General features: G+C 45.2%; 1 long non-coding RNA gene across 1 annotated transcript; it reads left to right on the plus strand.

The window, feature by feature from the left end:
* The first annotated feature begins 6,175 nt into the window (after nucleotides 1-6,175).
* Nucleotides 6,176-12,852, plus strand: LOC109305925. Its single transcript, XR_002099772.1, has 2 exons — nucleotides 6,176-11,522; nucleotides 11,684-12,852. It is a non-coding gene; the product is annotated as an uncharacterized LOC109305925 (long non-coding RNA).
* Nucleotides 12,853-13,711: the final 859 nt, after the last annotated feature.

Raw genomic sequence — 13,711 nt, forward strand, 5'->3', positions numbered from 1 at the left:
CTCCGCCTCTCGCCTGACACCCGGAGGGGGAGGGCGCAGCGCTCGCCCGCGGCCAGCGGGGCGGGGCGGGGCGGTGGCGGCTGCTGCAGCTCCTCGCCGCAAAGCCCCGGCGAGAAGGAGCTGGGGCAGCGCGGGCGCCGCCGCTCCATTGGTGCGGCTGAGGGGGGCGTGCAGCCAGCACGCGCCGGGCCCGGCCGTGGCACCGGGCGCACTTCGGGGCTCCTCCTGGCCGGCAGGAGCCGGGCACGCACCTCGGCTTGCAGCGCCCGCGGGGCTCGGGGTGGGAGTGGGACCGGGTCAAGCGCCACTCAGCTGCACACTGATGCAGCCGGCTCTAAGGCTCCCGGCAGCCACGCGCCTTAGCAGGGGGGCGAAAGAAGCGCGGGGAAATCGGCAGTGCCACCCACTTCCTCCCGCAGCCTTGCCGGAGTGCAAGCCAGCCCCCGCCGCGGAGAGCCGGGCTGTCCCCAACCCGTGCGGAGCCCCAGCCCCATCCATCCATCGGCTGGAGATTCCTCCCCCGCCAGCGATGAAGGCGGCCAGTGTTTATTTCTGGGGCTGTGGAGATGATTAACCCCTCATCAATCCGGCGGGCGAGCAGAGAGCCGACATCTTTTCTTTTTTATTATTTAAAGAAATATTTCCTGTTCCAAGCCAAAGTCAGTCCCGAGTCATGAGTGGCCCACAACCGGCAAACACCCTCCACCCCCCCAGGGGCTTCAGATAGTTCCAAGTCTTTTGAGAGAGCCCGCATCTCCTGCGCTCCAGCCGGCAGCTCGCTGCAGCCAGGGGGTTTGCCTGGTGCTGCAGCACGCCCCCTCCCCCGGCCTCCCCTCCCCACGGGAGGAGCGAGCCCCGCGCTCGGATGTGGCGAGGCTCGGGGAGAGCGTCCCCCGCAGCCCCCGGCAGACAGGCTTTGACATGCCCGGGCGCAAAGGCACGCGGCATGGCTGCTGAGGCTGGGCTGCTGCTGGGGGTGAATCGGCTCGTCTCTTCCCCGGAATTAGGCCGGCTGGTGCTGCCCAGTCAGAGCCGGCCAGGGAGCCACGCCGGCCCCGCGTGCTGAGCCGGCTGGAGGCCGATGATTGGCTCCGGAGCTGCGCAGGGATCCCTCGTGCTGGGCTCGGAGATCAAATGACCGGGCAGGAAATGAGCTGGCGCGAGCGGCAGTCGTTTCCTAGCGCCTGGAGCAGCTGAGGCAGCGCTGAGTCCGCGTCGTGCATGCCCGGGGTAGGCACCCGCTCCCCCCCACGGCTCCCGATGCGCCGGCTGGCGCTGGACGGGGCTGCAGAAGCAATGCCCAGGTACAGGGGCCAAGAAGCACCCCACCCTGCCCCTCACCCGAAGCGACTCCGGAGGGGACTGCTTGCAGCCCGCCCCCCCCAGCTTCCTCCGCCTGCAGTGTGCCAGCCCCGAACCTCCCCCCTCCTTTGGGTGCCTGTGGGTGTTGGCAGCGCCAGCCCGGAGCCTCCAGTGAATGCATCTACCATTCAACGTCCTAGCCAGTGAGGCACGCGGGAGCACACGCACGCATGCATCTGCACACACGAACATTGCACAGTCAGGCACTTCCACGCACAGCCGTACACGCACGCATTTCCACGCACACGCCTGCACGGCCATGCACACCCGCATTTGCACGCAGAGGTATCGACACACATGCACTGCACAGCTATGCACACACGCGTTTGCACGGAGAGGCGTGCACACATGCATTGCCACGCACAAGAATCCCCGCCCACGCACACACCCCCACACACACGAGCACTCGGGCTTTCTCTGGCGGCCGCGTCCCGGGCGCGAGCGCGGGGCCTCGGGATCACCCCACAGCCTCACCTCCAGCCTCAACCAATCAGCTCGCGCTCTAGCCAGAGTCTAGCCAGACTCCGCCGGCATATGCTAATGAACAGGATTCGGCCGCAGCCAATCAGAAGCTTTCCGAAGGATCCGGGAGGGGGTTGGGTCACGTGGTGGCGGCGGCGAAGGGTGCCGGCGGAATGCTGGCGAGCTCGTTGCCGTGACAACTGATCAACCACAACAAAGGGCGGGGACAGCCCGGCTGCGTTCCATCCGCCCCCACCTTCGCTTCCCCCTCCCCCTCCAACTCGCCTCGCTTTGCTTCGCAGCCCGGCGCTCGGGCCCGGCGGGGGGAGCGCGAGCCCGCCTTGTCGCGCCAGCCCTGGCTCCTATCGCGGCAGCACAGGAGGAGCCCTGCGTTTCTGCAGAGTCAGGGCCGGATAACGCACAGCCAGACAGCGCCCACCCCCCCACCTGTCCGACAGGCGGCATGGGGATGTCTCGCTTTGCTCGTCAGCGTACAAAAGAAGGGCAGCTCGTGTGGCACGGCTCAGCCCCAGCCGCGAGCCTTCGGCCGGCTCCTGCTGCAACGGAGCCCTCGCGGGTCAAAGAAATGGAGGCAGAGCGCCAAGACTAAGGGCGGGCCCTTTTCAAAGTAACGTTGCTATATAATAGAAGGGACTGGACAGGACAGATAAGAAACCAGGGGCATTGATACACATACTCTTTTGGTCCCGCGACGGAGATCTGCTTCAGCGCAGACTCGATTAATCCGCTTTGCACGTGAGCTGACGCACATTGCAGTGCCCCGCGTGCAGTTGTGTAAGCGGTGAAATGCGTGCCTGCAGAAAAGGGCGGTGGTGCGCTTTTGAACTAAAGCATCTGTGTGTTTTAGTTCAAAAGTGCGGGGCTGCCATTTTCTCAGCACTGGCACTTATTTAGTCACACAACTGCAAGCATCAAAGCACCCGGTGCTGTAGCGCTTACATGTGTAAAAATGCCTCAGGAGACCAGCTTTGCATACAGTCATGCAAAAAGCACGGTAGAGATGCACCTTTGTGGACTACCAAGCTGGTGGCTTTACTCCACAGTGGGCACGTCTACATGTTCACTACTGCGTATTAGATTTAGTACTTGGTTAACCAAGTACTAATTCAGTGCTCCATAACTTGTGCTACTGTACAGTAGTGCTGGGCGCACATGTTTTTTGTGATGTTTACTGTGCAGTAGTGTATTAGCACAGTTTTTGGCTGGCACACTACTGTACAGTGTTATTAGGCTACTACGCATTAAGCATCTCATGTAGATGCACCCACTGCAAGGTGCCCAGCTAAGGCGACTCTTACCCTGGGGTCTGTGACCCTGTGCTCATGGTTGAGAGAGACAATAGTCACACAGGCCCTTACCATACCTTACATTTATTGCACACTTTACTAGTGAAGGATACCATAAATTCAGGGCATAATAAAATGGGCCACAAAGGCAAAGTAATTATCATGCAATTAGCTGGTTAATTGTGCAGTAAATTTAGACTGCAAAGTAATTACCACAATAAGCATGACTATCCTGCTATAAAAAGAGCGGGGGGGGGGCATAAAGTTAGTGCTTGAAAATGTGTAAGGGCTATATAGCTGGTTTCTATCCTGCTTTAATCTGAATGTGTAGCAGAGCCCTTCAGACTTAGAAGGCCCTACCTACCCCTAGAAAGAGACATCCCAGTTTTGGGTGTGGGAATGAGAGTGACGGGAAACAGAAAGCTAAGAGACTTAAGCAACACAGGTGAGACAATATGGTAACATACAGCCTATCAGCGTCAGTAGCTCCAAGGCACCTTCATTTGAGACAATACTTATCTGCCTCTGTACCCTGCATTGGCGGTGAAGAGCTGGAAAGATCAGCACTGTGCAGTGTAAAGCAGGGCCCCAATCTTGAGTCCTGCCTTTAGGCTCTACCATAATGTAAATGATCAAAAAATAATAGGAGCTTCTCCGTGCAGTCTCTTATTCCACCATTATTATGTATTCCTTTTACCCCTCCCCCAACAATCAGGGAACAGAAAACCAATGTAATGTGATTTAGGTGACCACGCTCACATCTAGAGAAAAGAAACCCAAATACTGATTATCTCAGCGACGGTCTAATACAGCTGCTGAGAAATCCAGAGATTAAAATACGGCTGTAAAAACTAGTGATAAAAAATGATGAATGCATTATAAGCATCGCAATCCACTCACAGATAGTTCACTAAACAGAAAAAGAGCTAAATGTCCCTAAAAATTGTTCACAACAAATAGGTTATAATCTTTGTGCTCACACAAAAAGGGCCATCTCAACCTTAATAGTTCTACTGCCACTATGTTAACATAGGTGAAATACAGTAAATGTCAAACATTCACTGAACCAGAAAAAAAGATAATCCTCTGAGAGCTGAGAAGGTGATTTGTTGTCACATTTTCCATTTCTTGTTGAGTTAAAAAACAAACAGGCCTAATTGAAAAAAAATACAAAGAGAAATTTTGAAGAATCTGCCTGTGGCTAGAACATTCAAGAAGTTCAGACTGGGGGATGACAAAAAGGTTTTCCCATGTATTGCCAGCCTCAGACTTGGAAAAATACAGTTCATTAATTTGAATGCATTTATTCATCTTGTACAGGCATGGGTCTAACATATTAGGTTGGGATATATCATACAAAGGCCAAACTTCATAGGTAAAGAAAATCAGGACTTCTTTTTTCTGCTTCCTTACACTCTGGTCAATTTTTTACAGAACCTCTTGCACATATACAATATATCACTAGCACAAGCTTTGATAGATTTGATTACTGCAGCAGTCCTGCATCAGAATGAATTAAGGAAGCATATGCTTCTGACTTTAGTATCATGCAATTAAGAAATGAAGATGCACGTAGTTGGGGGAGGGGAGGAAGGAACTGAAAGCACTTCTTTCCTGTTGTTGATGGAAAATGATTACACTGGTGGCCCAACATTTAGTACTTGTTTAAAACATTTCCAATGTGCCCTTTACAATAGCTACACTCTGAACCAAAAGGGAATAAACTGCAGATCCCAGTTCATTCAGCTCTTAATCTTAAAATTTCCCAGCCAGCAAGGGCAACAAACAAGGAGGAAGCTCATGTATTCAGTACCTAGCAGAGTGAGAATGCCTGCAGTTACACATTTGCACAAGAAGGTCTCTTGGATGCAAAGGCAAGTCCTGTACAAACCTTTTCATCTAGAAGGAAAGTTCCTGCTCCACAAGGTCAGAAAGGTTGGGGTTAAAGTGAGAGTTTTGCAACATTTGACCAGGATGCAAAGACCCCACAGACCAAATAAGCATTTGATTTCTTGGCTGTATCATTTAGTGTTCTGACTGAAACAAAAAAGCAGAAGCGCAGGTTTGGTCAGTGCTTAGGGATAAATCTGGCAAGTTGCACAGTGTCATATATAAGATACCAGTGGCTCTTAACTTCCACAAAAGCCAGTGGGAATTGAAGGTGTTTAATACATTGTAGGATCAGGACTTTCTATGGCTGACTTATAAGGATTAATCAAGATGACAGAAGCTGATGTATGCACTTATTAACAAGTTTTTTTTTCCCCTCCAAATCAATATTTAACCAAAGTAACACCAGACTGTTGAGTTTTGAGGACAGCTGTAGGAGCTATGCTTCTGATGTCCTGTCTGCTCTAGTGACATTAACAATTAGAAAGAATTTTTCCAAGAATAGACTGATATCTTGGCATCTTGCTTGAATTTCAGTATAGGCCATACACAAAGGCCTGTCTTAATTCTCCTGTTTAGTGTGGCAAATGAATAACAAACAATCATTGCTGACAGTTTTCACAGTATGTGTGCTGGCACAACAACATAGCTGCTATGGCACATTTGAGGCCAACAATGGCTATACTTCAGTATTTATGAAGTAGTTCTGCTGCACACTGTTTGCAAAATAATATGGGGTCCTGTCTGGGAGAAAAGAAGCCAAATATACACAAATATTTAAATGTTAAATTTCTAAGCAAGGGAACTCCATTTGGAAAGGACTTTTAATAGTGATATTATACTCATTTTAAGAGTTTTATTTCCTTTTGTAATCTGTTGTGCATTTTCTATTAGAGATATCCGTATATGAAGTTGGAAGCAGGAGGTTTTGCAGAGTTTCATTCTGTTCATATCTAAGAAGTATTTTTGCTCTCTGTGTACACTTCTGGAATGATTGCTTCATTTGTGATTGCAATGCAAATTTATGCAGTTAACCTGTGTGTTTCATCCCTTCTGTTTCCACCTCTACTAAACTCTGCACCAAGGAAACTTAACATTTCAAATACAAAATGAATGTAGGGAAATGCGGACAAGGTTCTTGGGGTAAATCCGACGTCTTTTATTAGACAAACTCAAATAATAAAAGATACCGGATTTACACAAAGAACCTTGCCTTCCTATGTCCTTAAAACAACATGGCTAGAAGCTACACCCTTGTAAGAAATTTTGGAGCAGTTTGTCTGAGCTCTGATGAAATTTGTAGAATAACATTTTATAAGCCCTGCAGAGATTTACTTGGATCTCTTATAGTTTTCATGTATCTGTCTTCTGTTCCTGATCCTGAAATCCAAAGCAAATAGAGCACTCCTCTTAAGTAAAAAAAAAACCTCTCTGAAAGACTGAGAGGTAGCTGAGGCTTCCTAGGTCAGGAAGAGACTGGCAACAGGACACAATATAGTCATTTTGTGTGTGGTGTCTCCCCTTTACAATATGCCCATCAGAAAACCATGCTGTTAGAAACAGAATTAAAAGCAACGCTATGTTGTCCCCTCTGCAGAGAGGGAAGTATGGTGAAGGGGCAAGGTGAGGAGCAACAGAACTAATCTGGGAGGTTTGAAAACCAAGAGCAAGGCTATAAGGTAGCCAGCCCCTCTTGCGGCTGGAGCTTCCTTCTGCATGAATCTCTGAACAGTGCCTAGAGACTGTCCACTTGCCCTCCATCCCCAACCAAATCTTAGTTCCTGAAAGGAAGTATTCATCAGCAACACTACAAGTTAAACTTTGTGGCGTTTCCAGGTTCATTATTCTCCTTCACCCGGCAAATATAAAATGCCAACGCTTTTGTCCAGTGTGGTCCTGACTCCTGAATTAAATATTTAGTCCATTGTTAATTTAATGGTTAAATGCATGTCATTATCTTTGGGATCATGAAAAAGAAGATAAAGAAATAATGCAGTTAGATTGCAAAAGGCTTGCAGGAAGGCTGTTTGTTTTTGCATTGGTAAAGGATTGGTAAATTTTGGTACTTCCTATGAGAAGTAAAAAAACAATTGTGGAAAAGCATGAGGCTTATTGCCATTGAACTGCTTGCTCTGCTTGTATGTGTTGCCTCTCTTGTCAGTTTAAATTGTAAGATCTTTGGGGCTAGGACTGTCTCTTATTTTATGTTTATGCAGTGCCAGCACAAATGAGGCCCCTTTCTCAACTAGCCCTGGGGCACTGCCACAATCAGCATGATAAATAATACTGAAGGCTGCATATGGGAACAGGCAATTGCCCAGGGATTTTTCTGCCTTTTAGACTAATGGGAGCTTACAAGTAAAAAAAATTCCTTTGAATATGAATGAGGGGAAGAGACCCCCCAGCAGTGAGCTGGATTTTTTCTCCCTCACCTCACCTTAAATCAAGAACAAATCTTCAGAAATCTAGAAGGTTAAACCAATATAAAGTCACTGTGGGTAGAGAATCAAGCCCCTGATTTTTAATTACTCAAGCCATGATCTTTAGGGATTTGTTTCACACTGGACCAAAGCATTGCTTTCATGCTTTCAACTCCAGTATAAACTTTTGACTTTTTTTTTAAACAGAAAAGAATCAGTTTGGCTGGTTTCAAGTCTCCCAAAGCAAGAATTCAAGAATCTGGGTTAATCTGGACAGGGTCTGTAAAGATTTCATCCAGCTTTTCTTTCTGGCCATCATTTAAATCCCCTTCTACCTCCCTGCATACAAGCTGCAACTGCATCATCATAATAACCCTGTGACCGAGAGGGATGAGAGTCTCCTCTGAGACTATAATCTCACTTGAAACAGCTCTCCAGCGGGTGCTCATGAGTGGTGATACATCATGCAGTTTTCTCCTTTAGAGGCTCAGAGTGTCACCTCCACTCTGATCCTTGCCCTGGTTGGCAGATGCCAGTAAGTGAGAGCCCAAAGTTAGGCCTAGATGAAGGTTTCTAGTGTGGCAATGCAGAGGTACTGTGCAGTGACATAATGCTGAGCCAGTTTGCAGCCTAGTTTGCTGCAGGCCAGTTTGCAGTCTAGCAATCAGTACTTGAATATCGGCTATTGTGCACTTTCTGGAACATTGTCTTTAATATCTTTATCATTCCCCAGCCAGAAAACAACATGCATTCAGTTTAATAACTAACCTTCATATAAATCCAACCATATGAACCACCAAGAAATCATGGAAATCTCTGCCTTACCAAAGATGCACATAGGTATTTCCAGCAGCATACATGGTCTAACAAAAAAAGATATACATGTAAGCTGATGAGAGACTTTATTGGTACAACAGAATAATCCTTCTCAATAAACCTTTGTATTACCACAACACTATTTAATATCCATCTATCCAAACGAACACCAGGATGATGTATTTTATGGGCAAATAATACATTAAGTGCTGATTTACACATTTGAATGTAATACTTGCAACTCCAAGAGAGCCTTTAATCTCTTTTGAAGAACTATCTGCCTTCGGAAATATTATGCAAATACACATTAAAATGATAGAAGCACATGGAACATCTAAAGGTTTTTCCTTCTTTGAAAACTACATACAAAATTCTGTGTTTATATAGCATGAAAAGTTTGATACACGCCAACAGGTTCCAGGGAATTCAAAACCACGCCTCCCATTCTGATGAAAACTTATACCATTCTGCCTTTTCTCTCCCCTCCCCAGATCTGCTTCCCGAAGTAGGATTAGAATGGAGCCTGACCTCAGTTTTAATTTTAAAGTGCCTAGACAAAGTTCTGCCCTCAGTTAATCTCCCCTTCCCCATCCTTGATTTCAGAGTGATTATGTGGGTGCAGCTGGAGCTGGCATTTGTACATCTCCCTGTTGTCAGTTTATGTAATAACATGAGCATTGTCTAAACATAGGGTTTCGTATTTAATAATCTCACCAGCTCAACTGTTTTTATCTGAATCTCCCTCCTGAACTGATAAAACTAAATTGCACATTTTCTAAACCGCTTAGCTTAGGAGTAAATCTTGCAGGTATCCTCAAATGACTGTCTAAGGTCTTTTGCACCTGTCTAGCACCATCTACTGTAACTTTCTTATACTGTCTTCTCTTTCTTTCATGATTGCAAATTTATGATTCTGGACGGAGCCTACCCTGCTCCTGGGGTATTTAGAGAAAAACATAAAGTCTGCATTCCCTTCAAAAGCCACATGCTGTTTTAACAGTCATAAATACAATGTGCACGTATTGCAAGCTAAACTCTATTTTTCACATTTAAAATTAATTTTACAGGGAAAAGTATCTTAGATTGGTTAGTTTTCTAGCAGCAAGTTGTACTCGCTATCCACAGAGTAGATCTCAAGATCTCAAATAGAGATCAGCACCCCTTGTACACTACACAGGCTGGCTCGGTTGGTCATAGGATTTTCAGAAAGCCTGCAAAGCAAGATATAAGAACAGGACCCGGTTGGGGGAAGGAATAATATTGGTCTGTGGAACCTCATAGCAGAAGAAACTATGACTATTGCCTTCTCTGGTAAGGACATTGGGTCAGCTGGGATACTTATACCCTAAGAGGAGCTGTGGGCTAGAAGCCGAAGGGGAAGGAACTCCCCAGTGATCTCTTTTGTATTCAGAGCTGATAAAGAATTTTACGTTGTATATTTTAATTATGCTGCATTTTTGCAGGAGAAAGTTGCATGGCTAAGGAGGATAACAGAAAAAGAGCCAGGCCTTCCTGACTAGCGTGATGATTATGGGTTTATTATTATTAGTTGTTTTAAAGTAGCATCAAAAGGCCAGAGCCAGGACTGGGAGTCCATTGTGACAGGCACTTTTGTGTTATGCAGTTTCTTTCTAAAAATCTGATTATATAAATAGCATCACTTTTCTGGATGACAGGTTGGCAACAATAATACTATTCAGGCTTTTCCCGACATGGGATCACCTGCATTATTTTCTGGATTGGTATAACAAAGACATCACATGCGTATAGCGTGTGCACTTTTCATGATAAATACTGGAAATTATTCCTATGAAACAATACCGGCCTCTTTACCCAAGACAATTCATTTAATTTGATAGTGAGTAACATACCATTTAGTTTTCCACGATTATTGTAGAGGGTGAAAATTGAGTAGATTTTGTGATTCATCTTGTAAACTGTTTTGACAGTTTTGCAAAGCTGTCACCATGACATCTCGCTGTGGTCCAGGTCATGCTTCTTGATGATGCTCTAAAAAGGGCAAACCTAGGCTAGTGCTCCAGCCAAATGCATTTGTTCGAGTGCAGTGTTTTATATCTGCCAGGGAATTTATCTTATGGTATCAGTATTCAGGAAGAGAAGAGATTGAAGCCCACTGTCTCCTGGATTACCTCACATTTGCTAGTTTATGACAATGGCATTTTTCAATTGCACATGTAGAAAGAAATTAAGCCTTGTAATAAATGTGCATTTCAAACCTGATTTCAATGTCCGCTGTCATTGGCAGACTACAAGTGTTCATTTTTTTTAGGCAAGGGTGCTGAAGCAAATGAAATAAGCCTGCCATAAAAATAATTTTGTCCAGGTGGGGCATAAATCAGGTGAAAAAATATCATTCCACATGGCAAATAAAAGCATGTGCTGTATTATTTAAAGCTCAGCCTCCTCATTCGCCTACACACCACAAGTGATAGTGTGAAGTGAAACTGATGTAAGCAAACAATTAAAATACTGGAGTAAGACACGATGCAGGAAACGATTCAAGAAGAGCCACTTGCAGGGTCACGGTCGCATTCTATTTCAAGTGGGCATGGAAATGCAGTGTGGATTATTCTTCTCCAGAGATGTGCAGATAATAAACAGCTGCTCCCCACATCTACTCTTTCCTTTTAACTCTTGATTTATTGAATATTTCTGGAAACTCTGGTTAGGCTAGCAAGGAAGAAAGTGGGATGCCTACTGGTAAGCACTGGGGGCAGATACTAAAATACTGATGGGTTATCTCCTGTGAGTCCCTGGGGGGAAACTTATAACAAAAGCTACTTGGGGTTTTTTTTTTTATTTCACACAAATTAATGGACCAAGTAAATGGGTATCCCCCTTGTGAAGGTTTTATTCTTTTCTTTTGTAAATTATTGCTCCACACCCATTAATGTCAGGAAATATTCCAAACTGTGTTCCCCACCTCCCCTTTGTGGTTCCCCCAAAGATGTCCCAAACCATGTCCAAGATTCTGCAGCCTCTATACAAATGCTTCTAAAATGGGATCTTTTAGCTCTCAAAGCACTAAAGAAACAAACTGGAACTTTAAAAAATGTTCTTTTAAAATTTATTTTCAAAATATATGTACAAAATCCAAACTTTTTCAATCCTGTTCATGTTGCATTGGAGACAGTGTGCCTAACGAATTTCTTATCCTGATCCAAATTTGTCCAAGGCTCAGTGCAGTCCATTGGTCTATTCCTGTCTCCAGACTGAAAAGAGAAATAGCTTCAGTTCTGAGGCTGTTTCATAGAATCATAGATCCATGAGTGGGAAGGGACCTAGACAGATCATCTAGTCCGACCCCCTGCCATGGGCAGGAAGGAGCACTGGGGGTGGCAGGGGTCATATGACCCAACCAGGTACCTATCCAGTCTCCTCTTGAAGATTTCCAGGGAAGGCGAGGTTTCTTGACTGATAGTAAATTAGTGTTGAACATCAGAGTCATTAGAGGATTTTGAGTCTGAGTCATCGCAAAGAGACTCTGAACTGATGAGATTTTCCCATGTAACTCAATAAAAATAATTGCATAGTGCACTTGTCCAGCGTAAATTATGCTCTTTCGCTATTCTCTCATACTTTCCTTCAAGATGCATGGGCAGAGCTTTGTAGTGATGGGCTCTGGAGATATACGAGTCAGGAAAGAGACAGGGGTTAGCAGGAACTAAACGTCATTGGCAAAAACAAGACAGATTTTTTTTTTTTTTAATTCAAAATGTGAATTCATGGGGTAGGGCTGCCTGAGAATGAAGCTAAAATCTGCTCTTCTCATGTATGGTTTTAAATAAAAAATGAGCGCTCACCCTAGCAACTGGAGCAATGTACGGTTCAGTATCTCTGTGGCGCTAAGCAGTTTATTAACCTAGCACTATAAAATCACTCAGAATGACATTTAGGAACATTAAACTTCAGACATAAATCCACCAATGTAAGGAAATGCAGAGTTGGGCAGCCGTTGAGCCTTTCCCTTAGCTGTGTTGTGTGCACAGACAGCAGCGCATGTTGTGTGGGCAGTGAGCCAGATGCACAGCAGTCTGAAGGATTCAAGAGAAGGCAGGAGCCAAGGGCTCTTCAGTACCACTCTCCAGCTCTGTTGTTAGCTCCCGAGCGGGTCCTGAGCAGGTCAGATTGGACCAGATTTTAAGGTCGGCAACTGTAGCGGCAGCCACGTAAAAATCTGACCTTGTGTTAGAGTTTCAAATAGAAGCTGAGTTCTTGTAAAAATCCAGCCTAAATTGTGGGTCCCAAGTCCTTTGAAAATATGATTGTGAGCCCTCTGAAAATACGGTCTTTAACGTCTGATCCTGTCACTTCAAGATACATTAACTCTGTTTTATTCAGGGTTTGCAGTGGTTTTGCAACACTTATAGTGCTACAGAGGTAACGGTCATATCCTCACTACTGATATCAGCATCATTTGATATTGATACAATTGACAGCTCGTGATACATTTAACTTTATGTGAGGAGATTGACATTAAAAGGATTACCAATGTGCAGGACTCCACAGAGAAAGATAATTCTGTTTTGGAGGGGATTTTGCTATTTGAAAAATGTAGTTTAATTCTGATTTGGAGGAAAAAATCAAATTTCTCAGCAAAAAAGGGATGACTAGCTCACCAGGTGGGCTTCTGAGGAGTGGCAGCTGGAAGGAAACTGAAGGAGGGTTTGAAACCTGTCTGGTATGCAGGGTGTGATCAGAACAGCATTTGGTTTCAGAAGGAACTCCGCTCATCTGGCATGGATGTCGACAAACCAACAGTTTTCAGTGTTGCATTACCTTTCAGTTGGCATTGCCCCTTTAAGTGCTGAAGCATTATTATGTGGTGGCTTAGCCATAGCCAAATGGGGACTTGATTGAAATCAATAGCCCCATTTTGCTTGTCACTTATTTAAGCTTGATTTGGACTCAGGTTTTTAAAGATGAAAGATTTTTCTACTCTACTATTACCATGCGTCTGCTGCCAGCACAACTCTGTGAATTTTACATTCTCAAATTTAAAGAAGAAATATGTGCAACGTAAGATTTTAGTTTTAAAATGTTACCCTCCACTGCTTCCATTACTAGTCTGGGCTAAAATGTAAGGTAAAAGGAGATTAACTACGCAGAGACATCTACCTGGAGCAGAGGAAGACTTTCATAACTCACTCAGAGTTATTGGTCTTACCCACAATATTAGTGATAAAAATTGATTATCCATTCCCACTTGTTTCATGGTCCATGGCTATTTTTTCATTGGTATTATAAGTTGGTTTATACAGAGTGAAAAAGCATTATTCAAATAGCAGAGTATAAGTGTAATGCATCATACCTGCTAAAGGCACAAACCGGCTGAAAGCAACATCTGTTGTTCTAGCCCACAAGAACCTTAGTGTCCTGGACTTTGCATTTGTTAAAGTGACTCCTCACTTCTACTCTTCTTTAGTGGCTGTG

This window comes from Crocodylus porosus, unplaced genomic scaffold (genome assembly GCF_001723895.1).
Source record: "Crocodylus porosus isolate Cpor-Errol unplaced genomic scaffold, CroPor_comp1, whole genome shotgun sequence".
Lineage (NCBI taxonomy): Eukaryota > Metazoa > Chordata > Crocodylia > Crocodylidae > Crocodylus > Crocodylus porosus.